General features: G+C 34.7%; 1 protein-coding gene across 2 annotated transcripts in view; it reads left to right on the forward strand.

The window, feature by feature from the left end:
* Pcdh11x (protocadherin 11 X-linked) overlaps positions 1 to 23,694 on the forward strand; it is a 684,984-nt gene that overhangs the window by 93,523 nt on the left and 567,767 nt on the right.

Consider the following 23,694-nt stretch of genomic DNA (forward strand, 5'->3'; position numbering starts at 1 on the left):
TCTGTAGACAATCAACATTTTTAAATGACACTAACATATCCAACACCTCTTTTCTATGATATCATTCTACCTGCTTCTCAAATTAGGAAGACAAAATATTTTGACTTACGTTAAAAGATTAAAACAGTTTAAGAAAGTGAGGGGTTTGTTCATTCTCATCTTCAAGTCAAATAAAGAAATGCAGAAACATCTTCATCTTAGAGTTAGCAGTTAAATATTTGTATTTTCAAGGTCAATCAGGAACTGTTTTTAAAACATAATGACCTTTAGGAAATAGAATATGATTGCTTGTCCTAATGGGCATGAAAGAAAGAGCATTGTAAGAACTAAGAAATCGGTGCCCAAGAATTTCAAACACATTTCATTTCAGAAAGCAAGAGTTTACACAGTGCTTTTAAATTAGTATTCCATGGAGAAATAAGTACAAATTTATCCAGAAATTCATGACTAAATTAAATTATTTAAACAAATTATTTCCTTAATGAAGTTAAGCAATGGAATTTATCTACTTCTTTCTCTAAATGTCGTGTTGCCTGTTGATTTTATTATTTCAAGTGAATAACAGTAAATTAGTAAATCCATTTGCCAGAATAAACTCAATTTATTAACTTCTTCAGGCTTAATAGACTGGTTATAAAGTGAAAGTTAGATAAATTCCTTTTCATTGAAAGTTATAAACACTGAAATAAGAAATTCTGAAAGAAGCCAGATTCAAGGAAACACTGTAAATAACTGACCATAACTTCAAGAAAAGTTTAAAAACTAATGATAATTTGAGGCTACATGCTTTAAAATACACAAATTAAAAATAATGATGTTAATACCTGTCTTTTAATCACACAGTGAAGGTAAGGATTTAATATATTAGGCTGCAAAGAAAATTAAAACTCTAGTTCCTATTTAGGGTATCTGCTATGCTTTAAAGAAAGTTATAGGGGTTTCTACAATTTGCATTAGTATAATACTCTGCATCATCAATGACAAAAGTAATAAATGTTTATCATCTCCAAAGAGTGTGTTTTTGCTTGTATTTAACCATTGCAGTGTACACTTTTGTTTTCTCATTCTTTCCATCATTATTTTGTTTATTAGGAATATTTCTTTTCTCACTGTTTTCTTCTTTTTTTTTCCGGAGCTGGGGACCAAACCCAAGGCCTTGTGCTTGCTAGGCAAGGTCTCTACCACTGAGCTAAATCCCCAACCCCTACTGTTTTCTTCGTTTTGGCTTATTGAGACAGGGTATATCTGTGAGGTGATGGGTGTGCTGAAACTTGTTTTGTATAACAGGTTGGCTTCATATTCTGAGATTCACCTGCCTCTCCCTCCCAAGTGCTGGAATTAAAGCTATGTTTCAACATTGTTCAGCAGAAATACTCTTTAATAAGAATATTTATTATCCGTAGCACTTTAAGAGTACTCCTTTTTGTACTTTTTCACGTTTTAATATTGCATACTGAGTTTTTCTGTATCACATTTGCAATTCATATCTTTCAATGGATTAGCTCAAGGAATTAGTAAAACAAATGTTGTTCATAATTTGTTTGTATGAACATAGAAATACTTTTGCATGCAGAAACTTTAAGTATGTAAAGACCTAAAAAGGAAAACGATTTATTTTCTAGACATTTTTATTGTTTAGTTTTGACATCTAATAATCTTTAAAATTCAATAAAATTTAAAATGCCTTTCCATGATGACATTTTATGTAACACACCTAAGAAAGTCATATCCTAATCATAAGATAAATGTCTTAGTATGTAATATTAAAAAACAAAATGCATCAGTGAAAATGAATTATTACTTATTAGTATGTTCTTACTGAAGAGTCTATCATAGAAACAAATGACTTTTGAGAATCTTTTCACATCTTTAAAAATAAATAAACTGTATATATTATGTCAATCGATATTTACAGTTACTAGAATTCCTTATTTAATATCATCTTAATCTGACTCAGAGAATTGCAGCAGTATAACTTAGAACATTAAACTTCTCTGAATATTTATATTTCATTCCACATTTGCAATATTTTTACACTGTTAGTATACTTTTAGTATACTGATGAAGGCTAAACGATAAGTGAGCATATAAAAGATCAGTCATGTAGCCATTTAAATACACTGTCTTCATTGTTAGAAAGACCAAGGTGGGAAGCTATGAGTGTGTCTAGCAGTAATAATTAAAATCATGTTTCTCTAGTGAACTTTAACAACAGATTAAAATATTTCTGTTAACAGAAGCCAGAAATATTCTAAAATATTTTATATAAAGTAAGTATAATATTTCTACCGTGGAACATAGATGGATATTAATACTAGCACCTTTGTCATTTATTTAGAAATATGCATGTCGATAAAAAAGGATATCTATCAGAAAGCTTAGAATTTTAAAAAAAGTATATGTATTTCTTAACTTTATTCTGACTCTGGTTAGGAAAAATGTGGAACATTGGTTATATATCATTAACCTATTTTATAGAATCTTTTATATCTGAGAAATATGTGGCTCCAGTTTGTCATCAATTTCCATGTGCTTTATGGAAGAAGATTTTGTACAGGTTGTAGAAAAAAAGGTAAAGTTTAACAGGGAAAAGTTTTATATATTATCTTCTATGAACAAAATTAACTGCATTACATTGTAATTGTTAATGATAATAGTACATTTTAAGCCTAAACAGTTTTCTAGAATCAACTTTAATTTTTACCCCTTCCTCCCTGCCCACTGACTGTTCCTCATTCCATACCTCCACCCCCTGTCTCAAAAAGATGTCCCCCATCCCAACCACACACCACACACCTCCCCAATCCCTGGGGAATCAGATCACTCAAGGCTTAGGTGCACCTTCCATCACCAAGGCTAGATCAGGAAGTCCTCTGCTCTATATGTGTTGGGGGCCTTATATCAACTGGAATATGCTGCCTGGTTGGTGACTCAGTGAAAGATCTCGGGAGATCCAGATTAGTTGAGAATGCTGGTCTTCATATGGGGTCACTCTTCCCTTCAGCTTCCTCCAGCTTTTTTTTTTAATTCAACCCAAGTGGTCCCCAGCTTTTATACATTGGTTGGATGTAAGTATGTACATTTGACTCCTTGAGCTGCTTGTTGGGTCTCTCTGAGTGCAGTCCTGCTAGCCTCCTCTTTGTAAACACCATATCTTCAGTAATAGTGTCAGGCCTTGGGGTCTCCCCTTGAGCTGGATCAAAATTTGGGCCTGTCACTGAACCTCCTTTCCCTCAGGCTTTTCCCAGTTTATGTCCCTACAGTTCTTTCTGACTAAAAATTCTGGTCAGAGTTTTTGACTGTGGGCTGGCAAACCCATCCCTCCAATTGATGTCCTATTTTTCTAATGGAGGTGGACTCTACAAGTTCCCTCTCCCCACTGTAGCGTATTTCATCTGAGGTCCTTCCCTTTGAGTCCTGAGAATATCTTTCTTCCCAGGTGTCTGATATATTCTAGAGGCTCCCTCCATCTTCTACCTCCTGCGGATACCTGTTTTCCATGTTCTGCTGGCTCTCAGGGCTTCAGTCCTCTTCACTCCCCCATACCTTCTCATGTACTCTTTTGCCCCTCCCTGTTCCCATTTCCACCCAGGTGTCCCCCCCACCCCTACCCGTGATTGCTTTCTTATCCTTCCCAAGTGGGATTGAGACATACTCACTTGGGCCCTTCAGCTTGATACTGTTCTTGAGTCCTGTGGATTTTATTCTGTACCTTTTTGGCTAATGTGCAATTTAAGTGAGTGTATACCATGCATGTTCTTTTGAGTCTGAGTGTTTTCATTCAGGATGATATTTTCTAGTTCATTTTCTTCTAAAACCCAGCATGTCCTCATTCTTAATAAATGAATACTATTCTATTGAGTAAATGAACCACATTTTCTCTATCCACTATCCAATTGTGGGACATCTAGGTTGTTTCCAGCTTCGGGCTACAACAAATAAGGGCACTATGAATATAGTGGAACACATGCCCCTGTAACATGGTAGGTAAAAGGCCAAGATTTGTTGTAAAAGTTTGCAATCCCATCAGCAATGAACAATTGCTCCTGTTTCTCCACATCCTTGTCAGCATCCTCTCTCACTGAGTTTTTGATTTTAGCCATTCTGACTGAGGTGAGGTGGAATCTCAGAGTTGTTTTGATTTGCATTTCACTGATGACTAAGGATGTTGAACATTTCTTTAGGTGCTTCTCAGCCATTTGATATTCCTCAGTTGAGAATTCTTTGTGCAGTTTTGTACCCCATTTTTTAAATATGGTTATTTGGTTCTCTGTAGTTTATCTTCTTGAGTTCTTTGTTTATTATAGGTATTAGCACTCTATCTGATGTAGGATTGATAAAGATCTTTTCCCAGTCTGTAGGTTAACAAAGCTCTCTTCTTCAAATACTATAGGTCATGAATGAACAATAAAGAGGGGAATCAGAGTGAAAGTACAAATTTTAAGGGCCTTCTCTATACCATTCATTGTCTTTGTTCTTTTTGTTTTTTCTTTTCTCTCTTTTCCTCTTCCTCTCCCTCTCTCCCTTCCTTTCTCTCTCTTTCCTTTTGTTCCCTCCTGTCTTCTTTCCTTTTCCCCTTCCCTATATTTTTCTTCCACTTTCTTCCTTCTTTCCTTTTTTTCTATCTCTCTCTCTTTTTATTTGCTGTGTATCTCAGACCTCTACTGACACAGTAGTTGTCTGTGACTTATACTCCTGAAACCTCATCACCATTGGCCCATATTATACCTCTTCTTATGCAATAATACCTGCATGTTTGATGATGAACACATCCGTTGGTGATCAATTAAAATGACAAAGAATGGTTGCATTTTTTGACAAAATAACTGGCATCCTTTTCTCAATACATTTTATACTCTATCATAACATAGAGCAAAACAAAACCGAATAATTTGAAACATTTCTCACACAACTTAAAGGGTAGATATTGAGTGTGTGAGCACCAACCCATGTTTAAAGAATATTAGAGCCATTGGCTCTCAATCTAGGTGTCTCTCTCTCTTCTTCCGTCTTTCTTTTTGTTCTCTCCTGTCTTTTTTCTTTTCCCTTCCTTTTTACTCCCTTCCTTTCTTTCCTTCTTTCATTCTTCCTTCCTTTCTTTTTTTCTCTTTTGTTTTTGTTTATTTGGTAGGAGGGGATAGAGCTGATCTATACACTGGCTGCTTTGGAACTCATTGTGTAGTATTTTCTGACCTGGAACTCTCAAAAAACTACCAGTCTATCAAATGCTGAGTTTAAAGGCTTATACTACTATATCCATTGATCTATAAAATGTCTTAGCAATAAATTTTGTAGTATTTAATTTTTAGTACAACCCCCAACCAATGTTCCACAAAATTCTGTGATTTAAGTTGAAGCAATATCAAACATTTCCTGATAAAGTTAGTAGTGAGTAGCATGTGAACTGATACAGAGAGGGCAAAGTATCCATAGAACAAATGTAAGTACATAATTTCAGAATTCAGAACACACATTTACATATACATAGGTTAAGTATTATATGTATACATATACATGTTATATACACATTTACATATGTATTCACATACACACACACACACACACACACACACACACACACACACACACACACACACACACACACATATATACTATGGCACTCCAGAATTTGGAGAATGTTTGGAGAAAGAGATTCCAGAAACTCTTTGGCCAGTTTGTCTAAACAAATTGATGAGCTTCACATCCAATGGCTAATGATCTTTCACAAAATAAAAGTAGAAAAGAGTAGAGTAAAGACACCTGATGTCAACATATTGTTTTCACATAAACACCTACAAACAAGCATATGTAGCAGCAAAAACGGAAATATGTATGTGACACATACACATACAGAATAGTGAAATGTTTGAACAGTTACCATTCATGAACAGAACCATACTGTATATTGAGATAACATTGTTAATCACTGTGGCTGTACTTAGTAGCATTGATTTTGTTCATCAGTATTTTAGTATGTCAGTTATAACCAAATAACATGATTGACAATGACAATCCTATTACACATCGATTTGATTTTGATAACATGTTATTTTTCTTGCCCTAGACTGATTCCAGGACATCAACTATTGCAGTCTGCAGTGAGATATAACTTTTTAGGAATAACATAATTCCATTGCTTTCCCAAAATATTTGAGTAAGTTGTGATTATAAAATTTGGCCAAGATCACTAAATTTGGATTTTGTTTTCCTTTACAAATTGAAGCAAAATGAAACCAATCATAGAAATGTAAGTCCTCAAAAACAACAAGCCTTCATTAACCATAAATTTATAGCTAAAATTTTCACATTAATTTAATATTTCTGGATGAACAAAATAATTACTCTAGTGAAATCTTTTATATTGTTTTTATTTGCTTGCTCTTAAAGTTAATAACTGTGATTTAATGCAATTTTGCCTTTGTGTACATATTAATGGGTGGTGTGTAATTATGAAACATTGAATTACTCATTCTCTCTTATCACTGAATTATTTAAACATCATTGTTGGGAGATTGTTAGTGAAGGTGACCTGTTGATCCTAACTACCCTCTGAAAGGTATCTAAGATAAGAAAAAAATTAAGGCAAACTAAATCAAAACAATAACAACAAAAGAAAGAAATCTATATCAACATTGTGAAAACATGCATATGAATTTCTGCATTTTAGAATTTTATATGATGTAAAATAGTAAATTATCTTACCTTTTTAATTTAATTGTAATCATATTTTCCAGTAATTAATTATTAAAAACATTTTTAATAATATGGTTCATCATGTAAAAATTTCTTTAAAATAAAGGAAATTTTATGTAGATGGTAAAATTTATTATACTTCCTAATTTGATTTTTTTAAACTAATAAACATGATTCAGTTCATACGCGAATCGAAACAAAGATTTAGGCAGAATATTTCAAATATTTCAAATTAAATGTCTCTGAATTTTTAAATTCTTTAGGAAAAAATTGAGAGAATAGAATAACATTTTCATGGACTTTATTTTATTTATCTGGAATGAAATTGTTAAATACATACCATTATTCAGAGTAAATTTCCATTTTAAAGTTTAGTCTCTTTTTAGAGTTTTGTGATTAGATACTTTTTATAAAGATAATTGGATATGTCAGTTTTTGTATACGCCATCTTATTTTAGAAATAATGGCAGGACATGTCTTTATTATATGTTTCTTTAAGGTCCTTATACTTGACTAATAACCACTAACAGAATTAAAACAAATACATGAAAACACCTCATTAAATCTTGGTACTAGGCTGGAGTATAAGGGACTCTATAGAAATGATACAACATATGTCTTTTAAATTTTTCCTTCAATTCTAAATTGTGTATTTAACTGGAAAGACATGAGTATATAATTATTCTTGTATATGTAGATTAAAATTAGTGTGTTATTTGAAGTATTCCTATGTGATAATATTTCAAAGAGGTTGATGCTCTATTTAACAAGTTAATATAGTCTCAGTCTGTCTTAGTGTATGCATAAATACATGTCTATATATGTGTTTCACTTTTCAAGTTTTTAGAAGGAAAAAGTGACATAAATTTAAATTTAATACAGTTGTTCAAATATGACTCATATGTACTCAGAATATTAGTAACTTTCTAGATGTTGTGTCACAGTACTAAAATATGTTCATTCACTTTCATTCATAGCTTCCCATTTATCATCATTTGTTTAGTAAAACTACTGTTTTATTCAGTAGTTTCTGAATATGTGCTAATGCTTGTTTAACTTTCCTTCAAGTTTCTTCAGTTTAGAGTACGTGCAGTGCTTCTCTCTATGAACTATCCCTCCTTTCTTAAATACTGAAGACCTGATAATATTACAATTGTGTGAATAAAGTTATTTTTGATATCTATTGTTTTAGGTTCCACATCTCTTGTGAAAAAATAAAGCTGGATTTTCCTTTAATAGTATCTAATTTCTGATCAGTTGGTAGGATTAAGATTCAAAAGGATTTCCTTTAACACTATTACTTCTATTTATATTAGTCCCAGTTTTAATGCAATGAAAACAAGGGTATAGTTGTTTGTGTACAAATTATTCCCTTTAATGTGTCTCTAGTCGTCTTGGTTTAATTTATGCTTTGTTCAAAAGATTGTAGCATGGACTGTTCACCATCATATACATCCCTTCCTGTATATATATGGTTCATTTTTAAACATTTAATCATTAAATATGAATTCACATATTATAGGAACATATATGAGGATATATGTGAAATATGTATATTTAATCATCATTTGTGTCTTTTGCATGGAGTTAGTACTAAAAATGGTAGGAGAGGTGAAAATTTATTGTACAAGTCTGAAAATTTAAAATACACAAGAGTTTCCAAGTTTTAGTTAGTACTTGTAATTTACTTTTGAGAGGAATAAACAGATTTTGTATGAATATATTAGAATGGGTATAATAAATGTCCCTTTACCTGTTATACTTTTAGATACTAATGCACCACTGTATTTGATGCAATTTCAGAGCCTAACTTGTCTGTAATATGTTGTGAGTGATATATCTGTAAATAAAATTTTTCTGCATTTCAATAATTCAACTTCTGATATTTTTGAAGCACTTATTGCAAGGAGAAGGTAATGATTTTATTAATGTTACACCAAATTCTAAGATACTTTTAGCATAATAACTTTTACAATGGAGGTTCTATTGTAGCTGCTGTTATTGTTAAGTGCCCACTGTTGTGCCATAAGTTGATTTAACAGCACGTGTGTTAAAAAATGTAAAGTAGCAAGGCAAGACAAGGCAATCATAATTTGTTTCCATTAAAGATAATGTCAGAATAGAGTAGGGTTTAAAAATTTTTACAAAATACAAAGTCAGGTTTTACTACAATAATTGTGTGTGTGTTTGTGTGTGTGTGTGTGTGTGTGTGTGTGTGTTCATGCAAATAAAAAACTGCTTTTCAGTGCTAAGCATGAAAAGGCACTTGACAATCCCAATTTAAGAAGCAGCCTCATAGGAAGCAACACTTTTCCTCAGACACATACAAATATAAATCCTATCTCTAGAAATCCATTCACATGTGTCTTTAGTCACTTTTTCTAATTTTCTCCATTTGTTATTCATAATAAAAATAAGTTTATATTATTGCTACTTTTCATTTCTACAATAATGTTTACAGTGCATCTTGAACGTTCTCTTTTATGATAAATCCAAAATATAAGATAGTCTTATCTTTCTCTTACATGCAGAAAAATATTAACTCAATGTGTTTTCAAGTAATTTTGTAATCTTATTAATGTCTACATGTGTGTTCTATTTCTAACCGCCCAATGTATCAGATATTTTTGACTTTTCTATTTAATATCCCTAACAATGCAATTAACCCCCAGGATCTTATAAATCTGTACAATTTTCCAGAACTACTTTGAGAACTCATTTAAGACAGTTATAACTATCTTACTAATTTTATATGGTTAATATAGTGATTTGTGGATTAAGAAATCTACAAATAATTTTAACATCCAAGAGAATATGATAAAAATTTCTATCTGCAAATCAATGAAAAATAAATACTAAAACAAAACCCAAAACATGTAGATCACATATTCTTTTTAAAAAAGAATAGCATTCATTTAACTATTTCCATTTATATATCACAAAATTCTTTATAAAATGAAAATTTATTTGTATAAATGAATTTATCCATTATATTATCTTAAACACTACTTGATGAAAACTCTTCCAACACTGTATTTCTTCATTAATTCTAGAAAAAAAGTCATATTAGTGTTTATGAAATGTACTCAGCTGGCATAAAATAAAAAATATCCTGATTTTTTGATATGTAACCGGTCTCTGTCTAAAGGGGTAAGGGAAGCATTTAATGAAAATGCATCCTTGTGACTGATTTCTTCATAGAATAATATTTTATATATAAGCATACTTGTATAAATATACATATACTCATATATAAACTTAAATGCAAAGAGAACTTAAATTTATACCTCATTTAAAAAGGAAAAGCAGATAGTGGATTGTTATATTATTCTGGGATTATATTTTGGAATGGATTTAGAGAGTTTTCTTGAAGAATTTTAGTGAGAATGGCTAAGATCAAAAACTCAGGGGACAGCAAATGCTGGCAAGGATGTGGAGAAAGAGGAACACTCCTCCATTGCTGGTGGGATTGCAGACTGGTAAAACCATTCTGGAAATCAGTTTGGAGATTCCTCAGAAAATTGGACATTGACCTGCCTGAGGATCCAGCTACACCTCTCTTGCGCATATACCCAAAAGATGCCCCAACATATTACAAAGACACATGCTCCACTATGTTCATAGCAGCCTTGTTTATAATAGCCAGAAGCTGGAAAGAACCCAGATACCCTTCAACAGAGGAATGGATACAGAAAATGTGGTACATCTACACAATGGAATATTACTCAGCTGTCAAAAGCAATGACTTTATGAAATTCATAGGCAAATGGTTGGAACTGGAAAATATCATCCTGAGTGAGGTAACCCAATCACAGAGAAACACACATGGTATGCACTCATTGATAAGTGGCTATTAGCCCAAATGCTTGAATTACCCTAGATGCCTAGAACAAATGAAATTCAAGACGGATGATCAAAATGTGAATGCTTCACTCCTTCTTTAAAAGGGAAACAAGAATACCCTTGGCAGGGAATAGAGAGGCAAAGATTAAAACAGCCACAGAAGGAACACCCATTCAGAGCCTGCCCCACATGTGGCCCATATATATACAGCCACCCAATTAGACAAGATGGATGAAGCAAAGAAGTGCAGGCAGACAGGAGCCAGATGTAGATCTCTCCTGAGAGACACAGCAAGAATACAACAAATACAGAGGCGAATGCCAGCTGCAAACCACTGATCTGAGAACAGGACCCCCATTGAAGGAATCAGAGAAAGAACTGGAAGAGCTTGAAGGGGCTCGAGACCCCATATGAACAACAATGCCAAGCAACCAGAGCTTCCAGGGACTAAGCCACTACCTAAAGACTATACGTGGACTGACCCTGGACTCTGACCTCATAGGTAGCATTGAATATCCTAGTAAGATCATCAGTGTAAGGGGAAGCCCTGGGTCCTGCTAAGACTGAACGTGATTGTTGGGGGGAGGGTGGCAATGGGGGGAGGATGTGAAGGGGAACACCCATAAAAAAGGGGAGGGGGAGGGATTAGGGGGATGTTGGCCCGTAAACCGGGAAAGGGAATAACACTCAAAATGTAAATATGAAATACTCAAGTTAAAAAAAAATAAAATAAAATAACAAATTTAAAAAAAATAATTTTAAAATGTTTTCTAACCTCTTGGCTATTTTATATTGACCAAGATAAATATCAAATTATAAGCCCATTAAGCATAATGTTTATGAAATATGCAGTTACATCTGTGATCAGCTTTGATTTATGGCCTAGAATGGGGCTTTACTATCTTTACAGGAGTATAGTTCACAGTATAAAAAGTGTTTATGTCAGGTACTGTGCAAAAAGAATAGAATTCCATTAAGTATGTCTTTTAGGGAAAGTAGTATCCTTGGTACCTTACATATAATACTTTATTATCTCAAAGTCACTGTATAGTTAGCAAGTATTGGGATAAGGGCCTTGGTCAAAAGCAAATTGACTCTTTTTCTCCTTTCATGAGCTGTGCCTGCCAAATGAAGTCCAAAGGATTCTTCCAACATTTACTTTCTGTTTCATTTTAGTTTGTTTTAAAAGTCATCAACCATTTCAAGAAGACTTTCTTGCTCTTCTTGGCCCGTCTTCCACTTAGACTCTTTCTTTAAAGTATGGATTAGTGATATTGGCATGAAATGAAGCAGAAGTTTATATAATAAGCAAGCACATGCTCATTCTGGAACTTACTTTTGTGACATGAGACACAGTTATTAAATATCAGTTTATTTATTAATTGTGCAATCATCAATAATAGTCACTTCTATTGTACACATTTCATGGATGTAATCTTTAATACGATAGTTAGCTAAATTGTCTTATTGATTTTTCACATAAATACTGTATTGAGAGCTGTCATCTATTCATTTTACCTTTGCAATATGTATAGCGTTATTATGTTTAAGTGCTCTGAATTTGACAAGAGGTGATGTAAAGCATTTTTCAACAGCACTTTGTAGAAGAAATAGTTTAATTTATTCAATATAGCTGAGACATACTGGTAGTAAGAAATGTAAATCAAATGAGTCATCGAATTTTTAAAGAGTATTAAATCATTAATTCATATAGAACCTATTTTTTAACTTAGTAATTTTTTTTATTTATTTGTTAATCTTTTTTACAGTCCAGACTCTATCCCTGTCCCAGCCTACCCCTGGATGTTCCACATCCTATACCTACTCACCCTGTCTACCAGAGGATATCCCCACCCACTCCCACTTCCACCACACCAGACCTCCCCACTCCCTGGGGCCTCTAGTCTCTTGAAGGTTAGGTGCTTCTTCTTGACTGAGTCCAAACCCAGAAGTCTCTGCTGTATATTTGCTGGGGGACTCATACCAGCTGGTGCACACTGCCTGGTTGGTGGCTCAGAATTTGACAGATTTTGGGGGTCCAAGTTAGTTGAGAATGCTGGTCTTCCTAAAGGATCGCCCTTCTCTTCAGCCCCTGGCAGCTTTGCCATAATTTAAGCACAGGGGTTCTGTCCATTTGTTGGGTGTAAATATTTGCAACTGACTACTTCACCTGCTTGTTGGGCCTCTTGGAAGGCAATCATGATAAGACCCTGTTTGTAAACACACCATGGCATCAGTAATAGTGTCACGTCATGGGCCTCCCCTTGAGCTGCATCGAAATTTGGACCTTCTTTCCCTCAGGGTCTTCTCCCTCTTCGTTCAGGCAGTTCTTTCAGACAAGAACAATTCTGGGTCAGAGATTTGATTGTGGGATGGTAACCCCATTCCTCCACTCAATGTCCTGTCCTTCCACCATAGGTGGACTCTACAAATTCCCTCTCCCAAGATGAGATACCTCATCCAAGGTCATCCCTTTGAGTCATGAGAATTTCTTACCTCCCAGGTCTCAAGCACATTCTAAAGGGTTCCCCTACTTCAACCTCCCAAAGTTGCTTGTTTCCATTCTTTCTGCTGGCCCTCAGGGCCTCAGTCCTGTTCTGCCCACGGGATACCTGATCATGTTCTCCTCTTCCCCTTCCTGTACCCTTTACCATCCAGACCCCTCCACCCTCCTGTTATTGCTTTCTTCTCCCTCCCAAGTGGGATTAAGACATCCTCACTTGGGCCTTTCTGCTTGTTAATCTTCTTGAATTCTGTGGATTATATCCTGGCTATTATGTACCTTTTTTGACTTATATCCACATGTTAGTGAGTACACACCATGCATGCGCTTTTAGGTCGGAGTAACCTCACTCAGGAAGATATTTTCTAGTTCATTCATTTGCCTGCAAAACTCATGATGTCCTCCTTCTTACTAGTAATTTTAAAATAGCAAGTTTTGATTATATAACATATATTAAAGAACAATTTGATTTAAGAATTATGCTAATTCAACCATTCACATCATATGTATAATTGAAACTTTAATGTTAATAATTTCTAAAATAAAATATAATTTTATATTTTATAATAAAATTGGTTCTCAAACTAAAAATTTCAGCAACCTTCTAAAAAGTATAATTAGTGATCTAAGAAGAACAATTAGGAAACATATACCAGGTGCCTCTATTGCACTACATTCTAAAAATAAAGTAATGATTCAACCAGGAAGAAATTATGCATGTTCAAAGGCACAGTGCAGGACACTGTGGGAAGTAAAGCATGATGAACTAGAACTGTTGTTGGATAGAAGGCCCAAATCAGGCATTGCAGGTAGCTATTTTGTTGTTGTTATTAGTTACTTATTTATTGCATATTTTATATATTTATTTCAAATGTTATCCCTTTCTTGGTTACCCCCATCCCATCCCCCTCCAATGCTTCTATGAGGCATCTAATGAGATGATGCTGGGTTCCTTTTTCTTTGAATTGTTTATATAGTGGATTATGTGGGTGAATTTCCATATATTGGACCACCTCTGCATTGCTAAAATGAGACCTTCTTAATCATGATGGATGATCATTTTGATGTGTTCTTGTATTCTGTTTGCAAGAATTTTATTGAGTATTTTTGCATCAATGCTCATAAGGGATATTGGTCAGAAGTTCAGTTTCTTTGTTGGGTCTTTGCATTTTTTAGGTATAAGCAAAATTTTGACTTCATTGAACGAATGAGGTAATGATCCTTCTGTTTCTATATTGAGGAACTGTTTGAAGAAAATTGGTATTAGATTTTCTTGGAAGGTCTGAAGAATTTTACACTAAATCCATCTGATCCGGGGATTGTTTTGGTCTGGAGACTTTTAATGATGGCTTCTATTTCTTTAGGTGTTATGGGAATGTGTAGGTGGTTTATCTCATCCTAATTTAAATTTGTTACCTGGTCTCTGTCTAGAAAATTGTCCATTTCATCCAGATTTTCCAGTTTGAGTATAGGCTTTTGTAGTAGGATATGATCATTTTTAGAATTTCCTCAGTTTCTGTTGGTATGTCTCCCTTTTCATTCCAGAGTTTGTTAATTTGGACACACTCTCTGTGCCCTCTGGTTAGTCTGGCTAAGGGTTTATATTTATGATTTTTTTCAAAGAACCAAATTCTGTTTTTGTTGATTCTTTGTATAGTTCTTTTTATTTCTACTTAGTTAATTTCAGCCCTGAGCTTGATTATTTCCAGTCTTCTCCTCCTCTTGGATGTATTTGCCTCTTTTTCTTCTAGAGCTTTAGGGTGTGCTGTAAAGCTGCTGTTTGCTCTCTCCTGTTTCTTTTTGGAGACACTCAGAGCTACGTCTTTGCCTCTTAGCACTGCTTTCATCATGTATCTAAGCTTGAGTATGTTGTGCCTTACTTTTATTTAGCAATGAATATCCTAGTAAGAGCACCAGTGGAAGGGGAAGCCCTGGGTCCTGCTAAGACTGAACCCCCAGTGAACTAGACTGTTGGGGGTAGGGCGGCAATGGGGGGAGGGTGGGGAGGGGAACACCCATAAGGAAGGGGAGGAGGGAGGGGGATGTTTGCCTGGAAACCAGGAAAGGGAATAACACTCGAAATGTATATAAGAAATACTCAAGTTAATAATAAAATATATATATATATTCTAAAAAGTCTTTAATTTCTATCTTTATTTCTTTCTTGACCTAGTTATCATTGAGTAGAGCATTGTTCAGATTCAATATATATATGGCCATTCTCTTGATTTTGTTGTCATTGAAGATCAGCCTTAGTCCACGATGATCTGATAAGGTGCATGGGCCATTTTCAATTTTCTTGTATCTGTTGAGACCTGTTTTGTGACTGATTATACAGTCAGTTTTAGAGAAAGTATCATGTGCTGCAAAGAAAAAGTTTTATTCTTTTGTTTTAGTATGAAATGCCCTATAGATATCTGTGAAAACCATTTGGTCATAACCTCTGTTAGTTTCACTGTGTCTCTGTTCAGTACCTGTTTCCATGATCTGTCCATTGATGAGGCAGGGGTGTTGAATTCTCCCACTCTTATTGTGTGTGGTTCAGTGCATGCTTTGAGTTTTAGTAAGGTTTCTTTTATGAATGTAGGTGCCCTTGCATTTGGAGCATAGATATTCAGAATTTAGGGCTCACCTTGGTGGATTTTTACTTTGATGTGTATGAAACACTCTTCTTTATCCTTTTTGACAACTTTTGGTTGAAATTCAATTTTCTTCTATAGTAAAATTTCTACTCCAGCTTGGAACCATTGTCTTTTACTGTGAGCTAGTATCTGTCTTTGTCACTGACTTTCGTTTCCTGTAAGCAGCAAATTTCTGGGTCCTGTTAACATATCCAGTCTATGTCTTTTTATTGGGGAATTGAGTCCATTGAGGTTAAGAGATATTAAGGAGTAGTTGTTGCTGTTTCCTGTTTTGTTTTGTTTTTATTTTTGTTATTAGAGGTGGAAATATGTTTGTGTGGCTCTCTTCTTTTGGGTTTGTTGCAAGACTACTTTCTTGCTTTTCCTATTGTTTGGTTTTTGTCCTTTGTAGGGCTGAAATTTTGGAATGATATTGTGTAAATTTGTTTTTGTCATGGAATATTTTAGTTTCTCTATCTATGGTAGTTGAGAGTTTTAGTGGATAAAGTAGCCTGGGCTGGCATTTGTGTTCTCTTAGGATCTGAATGACATCTGTCCAGGATTTTCTAGCTTTCTTGGTCTTTGTTGAAAAGTCTGGTCTGCCAGATTCTGATAGGTCTGCCTTTATATGTTACTTGACCTTTTTCCCTTACTAGTTTCAATATTCTTTCTTTGGTTTCTGCATTTGTTGTTTTGACTATTATGTGATGGGAGGAGTTTCTTTTCTGGTCCAGTCTATTTGGAGTTCTGTAGGCTTCTTGTATGTTCACGGGCATCTCTTACTTTAGGTTAGGGAAGTTTTCTTATATAATTTTAATGAAGATATTTACTGGCCCTTTGAGTTGGGCGTCTTCACTCTCTTTTATACCTATTAATTTTAGGTTTCATCTTCTCATTGTGTATGAAATTTCCTGGATGCTTTGGGTTATGAACATTTTGCATTTTGCACTTTCTTTGACTATTGTTTCAATGTTTTCTATTGTTTCTTCTGCCCCTGAGATTCTCTCTTCCTTCTCTTGTATTCTGTTGGTCTTGCTTGCATTTATGATTCCTGATCTCTTTCCTAGGTTTTCTATCTCCAAGGTTGTCTCTTTTTGTGATTTCTTTATTGTATCTATTTCCATTTTTAGATCCTGTGTGGTTTTGTTCAATTCCTTTACCTGTTTGGTTGTATTCTCCTGTATTTCTTTAATGGACTTATTCATGTCCTTCTTAAAGTCTTCTATCATCATCATGAAATATGTTTTTATCTATGAATTTTGCTTTTCACATGCAATAAGGTAACCAGGACTTGCTGTAGTGGGGAACTGGGTTCTGATGATGTCATGTAGCCTTGGATTCTGTTGTTTATGTTCTTGTGCTTGCCTCTCACCATCTGGTTATCTCTATTGCCTGCCCTATCTATCTCTGATTGAAGCCTGTCCTTCATCCTGGTTGTATCAGAACTTCTCAGAATCCAGGTGTCTTTGTGATGCTGTGATCCTGAGATTCTGTGGTCCTGGGATTCTGTGGTCCCGCGATCCTGGGATCTTGGGATAGTGAGTGTGTCAGAGCTCCTGGGAGTTGAGCTGCCTCTGAGATGTTGAATTCCTGGTGTGACCAACCTCCTGAGATCCTGTTGTGTCAGAGCTCCAGTGAGACAAGCTTTCTCTGGGTGTTGCATGAGTGGGTGCAGGGGAGGCCAGAGCCCTGAGTTTGCTCTGAGCACAGATAAAAGTAGGAAGGAACCAGTGCTTTTGAGGGTGGGGGTTTGTGTTTCCCTTGTTCCCATGAGGGTCACAGGTTTGCTGGGTGTTGGGGAAGACAAGTCCTCAAATGTGACCTTGAGTATGTCAGACCTCCAGTCCTCCTGGTTGTCTATGATCTCCTGGGAGTCGAGTTTCCTCTGTGATCCAGTGCTCCTGTGATTCAGGGCTTCTTAGCACACCTGTGATCCCCTGTTCCTGTGATCCTGTGGTCCTGGGTATGTTAGAGCACCTAGTTGATGGACTTCCTCTGGGTGTTTTGGGAATAGGTGCAGAACCAGCACTGAATGTCTGCTTAGGGCACAAGTTCAGAGAGGAAGAGCGGCCTAACAATTTCCTGAAGTCATTGTTTTAAATAGCTGAATAGTGTTTCATTGTGTAAATGTACACCATTTTCTTTATTCATTCCTCTTTTGAAGGACATCTGGGTTCTTTCCAGCTTCTGGCTATTATAAATAAGTCTGTTATGAACATATTGGAGCATGTGTCCTTGTTATATGTTGGAGCATCTTTTGGGTATATGCCCCAGAGTGTTATACCTGGGTCCTCAGGTAGCACTATGGCCAATTTTCTGAGGAACTACCAGACTGATTTCCAGAGTGATTGTACCAGCTTGCATTCACTGTATGGTCTTTATCACATCTGAAGCAAGGGTCTTTCTCTTTCAGGAATGTGAAGATATCCAAGTTAAAAGATTTTAAACATAAACAAAGCAATATGTGAACTGTACTTGGCGTGGTATACCCTGGAATCTCAATAAATTCACACATCAGCCTATTTAGAATGTAATATATTTGTGTCTTGGATAAAAATGAAATGCTTTGAAATAATAATAAAACTAAAAAAATGTATCTATCCTAGGTAGACCTTTATTTTGATTTAGCTTATCTACTTAGTATATCTGGTGTTACTTTGAGAGGTCACTCAGAATTTCTGTGATTCTACTCCTTTGTGTTTAAATACAGAAGTCTGACTGTTTAGAACATTCAGTGGACAGATATTCTATAAAAGTCTAGAAATAATTATATATATAATTATATATAGTTGATCATTATTATTTTAGTGTAACTAAATAATTCTTTAACTGCTGTACATTTCATTTCTTTCCTTAAAAGTCACTGAAAATGATGACTTGTTTAGAAATATCTGTTTAGTATTTTACAAATGTTCCCAAATTCTCAAATTCTCATCACACAGCTCTCAAACATCTCTGTTTCTAACATATATTGCTAAATTCATGAACTCAATTTATATTATTTTTTGATAATTCTTATACATGTAGACCTAAATTAATTTAATGCAGTGTTAGGAAGCTGAAGTAATATTTGTAACCAAGTAAAAACCATTTTTGGAATTCATAACTATAGTAACACTTCTACAAAAGAAGAGAAAAAGAGAGATGCTGTCTGTGTTCCTATTTTCTGTCAGGCACTCCAAGGCTTCAGGAAGTTAATGAGCTTCCAAATCAGAGGACATTGGTTAGAGCCCAGTGTTACTGATCATTTGCTTCTAATCATTGTCTTGCATAAAACTAATTGACATTAGTGAGTCTTATAATTGTTTTTCCTTAAAAAAAGAGACTACTGCTAAATTCATAAAGCTTTGAGAAAGTTGAGATATATTATAAAATATAATTTGCTTATAATATTTACTTAAATTTGTCCTTTCCTTTTTCAGACACATTAGGTAGCCCATGTAACTTCCTGGTAAGAAAATAATATTAACTTTGATCATTAAATCAAAAAATAAACTTAGATACTACATTTCAAATTTTCAGTCATTTGACTTAGGCAACTCATAAATGACATGTCTTGTATTTTGACCAAGCTGCACTAACCTTCAATGCTGAATGACTTCATGTTCTCTAATTGGTCAGTAGCATATGACTGCAATGTCTTCATTCAAGGGCACTTTACACACTCAAAGTCTTCAAGTTTTTATATATAGTACTAAATATATGGTTAATGAAATTTTTCATGAGTTTCTCCATATATTGAGATAAATCATAATACTCTTATTTTCGTCCGTATTTTTTAATATTTATTCATTTATTTATTATTCCTCTCACTGCCCCCATCCCAGTCACATCCTCCCAAGATCCTTCTCCATTCCCTCCTTTCCTTATCCTCTTAGGGGGTGGGGATCTTCCTGAATATCACCCCATTCTTTCACTTCAAACCTCTTCAGGGCCAGGCACTTCCTCTCGCAGTGTTGGCAGACAAGGCAATCCAGCTAAAAGAAAATATCCTACATACAGACAATAGCTTTTGAGGTAGCCTGCCCCCCATCCATTTGTTTAGGGTCCATGTGAAGATAGAACTGCATGTCCACTACATATGTACAGGGAGGCCTAGGTCCAGCCCATGTATGCTCTTTGGTTAGTGGTTGAGTCTCTGAGTGCCCCAAGGGTCCAGGTTACTCAATTATCTTGGTCTTTCTGAGGAGTTCCTATTCCATTAGTAGCTGCAATCCTTTCTCCTATTTTGCCCTAAGTGTACCTAGGCTGTGGGTGTCTGCATCTGTCTGAGTCAACAGCTGGGTGGAGTATCTCAGGGGACAGCCATGCTAAACTCCTGTCTGTAAGCTTAACAGAGTATCTTTAATAGTGTCAGGGATTGCTGCTTGTTATAAGATGGGCTCAAGTTACGCTGCTTATCGGTTGGCCGTTTAGATAAGAACAACGTGTTCTATTTTAATCATCTGATTTATTAGATTCTTTTTTTTTAACCGGGTGTCACTTTGTAGTCCATGTTATACATTCAAACTCCTGATCCAGCCTGCCAAATGCTAGGATTACAGTCATGTATCCCCTTTCTTTCTCAGCTTAATGTATCATTTTAATATAAACCGCAATAAACTTTTAATTACGAAATTAAAAAAGAACACTTTTATTCCATGTATGTTAGTTGGTATCTTATAATACATTTCCCTAAGTACATTTAAACCAAGAGTTTTTATGATTTGTCTTTGGGTATTTTGATATGAGTCACATATATTTTATTGATCCTAGTAACACCTAAAATTCATTTGTCTGAAGCAGGCAATTTCTTAACATGTAGCCGTCCTTATAAACATTAGAAACAACTTGTTTAAAAAATCTTATTAAATAAATTCACAATAGAATATATGTTTCAATAGAAGTACTAATACTAGGGCTTATAGATTTAAAAGGATTCAAATTCATTTATTTTAATAACAATAAATATAATTGACCTAGAAATAATTTGAAAATGTTTAAGATGTATCATCTCAAATTTGGTCAATTATTTCTCATATTAATAACTAAAAATGAATTTTTAAATATTGCAAGGACTAGATATGTAGTTCAGGAGTATAGTTCTTGCCTACTAGGGTCAAGTCTCTATGTTACGGATCTAACATAATATGACAAAAAGATAAAAACACAGTGATGGAACCAAGACAGTGTTTAAGATTTGAACAAAGATCTTCTGTATTTTAACCAGGTATATTCTGAGAACTATTTTGCATATTTTAACCTTGCATATTATGTATAATGGCAAGCTACCAAAGCATAAATAATGTAAAGAAGCATAACTTCTACAAAATCAAGGAATTTAAAACGTTGTTGCAGAACACAAGACAAATTGTTGTTTCTTAAGTTGTATAACCCCGAACATAAAAAGAAAAGGCTTGTGGGAAAAAAAAACCTGCCATTTTATGTGGAAAAAGAAAAATCACTATGAGCTAGAGTTAACTGGGGAGGATTCATAGATGATATTAATTATGATACGGTGAAATGGAAGAGAAAATAAGTAAATAAACCACATTTCATGTGTTACTAATAATTTTGTAAATAAAAATCACAGGCTACAGAAAATTTTATTTACATTTGGAACATCGTACTTACACCCTTTCTGTTATTTCCACTGAACACATCCCTCACATAATATATTAAATATATTTGTAGTTATGTCATTTTGTATTTCCAGATCTTTGAAGGCAATTTTATTCACTCTTTTTGAAGTTCTGTGGTCTTGGGGCTCATTAAAAAGGTTTGTTTGTTTGTTTGTTTTGTTTTGTTTTTTTAGGTTTTTCATGTTTTCAGACTGTTGCATTTCATTTCTATATCCTCAGCTTTTATTTTCATTAAATTATCTTGTTTTTCTTCTCTCTTTTTCACAAAGGACCTATATCTCCATGAGTTAAAATCTCCATAGGTAGTCCTAACTGTTTTTCAACATTGAGAAAAAGAGCAATTCCTCGATATTGTTAGAAAGTAATGTATTTAAAACTGGGGTGTTTGTATAAATGTTAATGAATACCTAGAACAGAAGCATGGGTTTTAAATTTTCACTGAATCACAATATCCATCTTAATGTTGTGAGGTTAATGTGTGAGGCAGTAACAACTCAGTAAAGTTCCTCCAGTTTACTTGTGAATGTCTTACTTGGAATGCTTACTACCACATTAAGTAAAGATAAAGAAAAGGAAGGAACAAAAAGACTAGAAGAATAGACAAAAATAGATTAAGGTGGCAATGTCTGTAAATCCCAGTGACACAGATGGAAAGAGAGGAAGTTCATTGAGGCTTGAGACTAGCTAGTAAAGCCAATCAGTGAACTTCAGAAACACTCTTACAGAAACATAACCTGGAGGATCATTTATATAAAACATTCTATTCTCCACATTGATGACGCATCTGTACACCCAGGCAGATGAACACACATGCACAGGCTATTCAGACCAGAGAAGTAGTTCAGTGCCTTGTTCAGCCATAATCAAAGAAGTTTCCTCCTACACCAGAACAAAATGAATACAAAGAGTGGCAGGCAAACCTTATGTAGAGAGTGAGAGACTTTCGATGTCTCCATCAAGCCCCTTCCCTTAGAGCTCAGGGAAGCCTCTTAAAAGAGGAGGCAGAAAATATTATGAGACAGAATACAAACATTTAGAAAACCAAGAAAATAAAGGCCTGTAAATCAAAACTCAACACAAATGACAGAATTTCTCCAAAGACAGACCCCATCCAACAAGTATATACTTTCTTTTCTTTCCCAAAATACTTCCAGAAGCTAGAGATGAAATATTCAAATGTATGAGCCAATGGGGATATATATGTAAACTACCACATTCCTATGATTCCTCAAAATGTGAATTATAGATCAGAATTGACAGTTAATGTCAACAACACATTCACATAAAATACATCATCACTATGCATGTGCACAAACTATTGAAATACAGATAAAAATAAAAATAATTTTATTTATTTATTTTGTTGTTTTTGGTATTTTTTTTAAATTTTATTTCATCTTGTTTTTTTAAATTTCATACTCCAGATTATATTCTCCTTCTGGTACACTTTCTGACTGTTCCACATCTCATACTTCCCACCCCCTGCCAAATCTCCACAAGGATGTCCCCATCCCACCCACCCTACTAGGCCTCTAAACTCCCTGGGGCCTCCAGTATCTTGAGGGTTGGGTGTTTCTTCTCTGACTGAACCCAGACCCAGGAGTCCTCTGCTGTACTTGTGTTGGGGTCATCGTCTCAGCTGGTGTTTGCTACCTGGTTTTGGTAATCAAGTGTCAGAGATCTCGGGGGTTCAGGTTAATTGAAATTGCTGGTTCTCCTACAGAGTTGCCCTCCTCAGAAGCTTCTGTTCAATAGTTGGGTGCACATATCTGCATCTGACTCTTTCAGCTGCCTTGTTGGGTCTTTCAGAGGACAGTCATGATAGGTCCCTTTTTGTGAATGCACTATAGCCTCAGTAATGGTGTCAGGTCTTGGGGTGTCCCCTTGAGCTGGATCCCATTTTGGGCCTATCACTGGACCTTCTTTTCCTCATGCTCTTCTCCATTTTTGTTCCTGCATTTTTTTTCAGACAGGAAGAATTATGGGTCAGAGTTTTGACTGTGGGTTGGCAACCCCATCCCTCACTTAATGTCCTGTCTTTGGTGGGCCAGCCTGGTCTAAAGAACTAGATCTAGAACGGTCAAAGTTACATAGAGAAACCATGTCTTGAAAAACAAAGAAACAAAGAAAGAAACAAATAAACAAAGAAAAACTGAACAAACAAAACCCAAAACATAAAAATAGAATTAAAAAAATTTAAATAGAACTTTTTTTACAGTTTCAATTCTTATATATTATGGTCCATTATAAAAGAAATTTAATACTTAACAATTACTTGGGAGCCTCAACTATTTAGTCACTTTGACAAAATTTGTGGTTAAGATATATGGAATCAAAACTATAAGTTCTATTTAAACATTTTTATATACTTTATTATTTTAGACATCATTAGAATTATAATTTCATAATTATT

This window comes from Rattus norvegicus, chromosome X (genome assembly GCF_021556685.1).
Source record: "Rattus norvegicus strain SHRSP/BbbUtx chromosome X, alternate assembly SHRSP_T2T, whole genome shotgun sequence".
Taxonomy (NCBI): domain Eukaryota; kingdom Metazoa; phylum Chordata; class Mammalia; order Rodentia; family Muridae; genus Rattus; species Rattus norvegicus.